Source organism: Octodon degus, unplaced genomic scaffold, assembly GCF_000260255.1.
Source record: "Octodon degus isolate 3935 unplaced genomic scaffold, OctDeg1.0 scaffold00139, whole genome shotgun sequence".
In the NCBI taxonomy this organism is placed as follows: domain Eukaryota; kingdom Metazoa; phylum Chordata; class Mammalia; order Rodentia; family Octodontidae; genus Octodon; species Octodon degus.
The window spans coordinates 7,781,756-7,783,684 of record NW_004524715.1 but is presented as its reverse complement, the minus strand read 5'-3'; positions in this window follow the sequence as shown (position 1 = coordinate 7,783,684).

Genomic DNA, 1,929 nt, shown 5'->3' with positions numbered 1-1,929 from the left:
CTGAATAATGGATATAGTTGTTGACAGTGGTTTCCTGTAGACTCAATCATTTTTTTTTTTACTGAAGACCAATAACTTCATAGGACTCCTCATTATTCAAGCCATTCCTGTTACCCCATTCTGGCATTTAACAATGCCTTACAGAATGTCTCACACCTAAGACAGGCTCAAACCCACAGTTCTTGAATGGTTACTCATCAATTCATTATATAAAAAGATGAATGGGGAAGAGGGAGATTGGTATGTGAGGTTAGAACTGTGCCACATTATTAGTCCACAAGAAAAAAAATCAAGGCAGCTTCAACCTAGAAAGAAGTAAGTGAGTTGGGAAAAAACACTACACTGGTGATTTATTTCATCAAGTGACTAGCAAGAACCAAGGAATATCCAGATAGGATACTTGGCACCATGCATGGGAAACCAAATATAGGAAGAAGAGCAAAATTGAGAAGATATTACTTTTATGATATGTGAATTTGAGAGTTCTGCAGAACAAAATAGAGATATGAAATAAGAATGTTAAAATTTAAGTAAAATTTAAAGGTACTATAATCATCTAAAAATCTTAATGGTATAAGAACAAACTATCTTAAGACAGACTGTGTGTATTTAGTACAAATCAATACATACTTTGTGTATGAACTGTGGTCTACCTCATTCAACCTGGGATTTCTTATACAGTAGTAATTTTTTTTTTTTGGCAGAACTGGGGATTGAACTCAGGCCCTTGTGCTTGCCAGGGAAGCGCTTATTCCACTGAGCCATCTCCCCAGCCCCAGTAGTAAATTTCTTGAACATATTTCCAAAATTACATATAAAACATTTCTAGTTTTTTTAAATGCTGCTGAATCTCTCAGTTTAAGAGGAAATCAAATAATATGCTTTCTGACTATTTAAAGGTCTTGTCTCAGAAGAAGCCACTTGAGTGATGTTTTTGAGACTACTATGAAACTTTGATGATGTTATCAGATATGTTATTCATATTTCTTATGAAATAAGCATGTTCCTTTCTATGTTTTCATCTAGGGGAGAATGAATATATATATATATATATATATATATAAATAGCAGCCACATGGATATTTATAAGACATGACTGACAGAATAATAAAATAATATGTTTATTATGTACTTACTAAAGGATGGTGAGAATTATTCCACTCAATCCTACAGAGGGTACAATGTAAAGAACTAGAACATAGAGTATTAAGTGTTTTTCCCAAAGTCATAGAACTTGGAAATGGCTATGATTCTACTATGTCTATTACAAGGACACTCCTATCTTTAGATTAGCTGTGTGTGTCACCTGGATCACATTGCTTAGCTTTTCTCTTCTATAAGATGGACTAGTAATACTTCCAACTTCATGATTTGTGTAGGGTTTGAGTTAAAACATATAAAGAATGTAATTTCTTTCAGAAGCCGTTGATTCATTGCTTTCAGCTGTGTGATTCCCAATTTGTTCTGTGTTAGTGTCCTCTGCACTTGTTACAGGTGGGCTTGGGTTCTGAGGTTGCATTTTGTTCCTTCTTGTCATTTTGTGTAGCACTGTCTTCTGACCTTTGTTGTAGAGCTTTGCTGTAGTTATAACCTTCACATGTACTGAAGTTCAGGAGCAGCTCTACAAAATTTGAACTTATCCAGCTGTGCTTGACTTGGGTCTGGCTGCAGTGCTCAGCTCCTTCCCGCTGCTGCACTTGAGGGTGAACCTGTTGTGCCCCTGTGGCAAAATGTTCTGCTCCTGGACTAGCTGACTGGTTCTATCCTCTACACTCTCTGCAGGGATTGCAGCTGCAGGGTTACACCCCAGGCATGTATTCCAGGCCTGAGCTGTGCCTGGAGGGGGCAAGGTGGAGTAGTGGGGAAAGAAAGCTCTCCCTCACACTCACAGGACCTGGGCTAGGACTGGGTCTGGGGGTTCCTGGAACG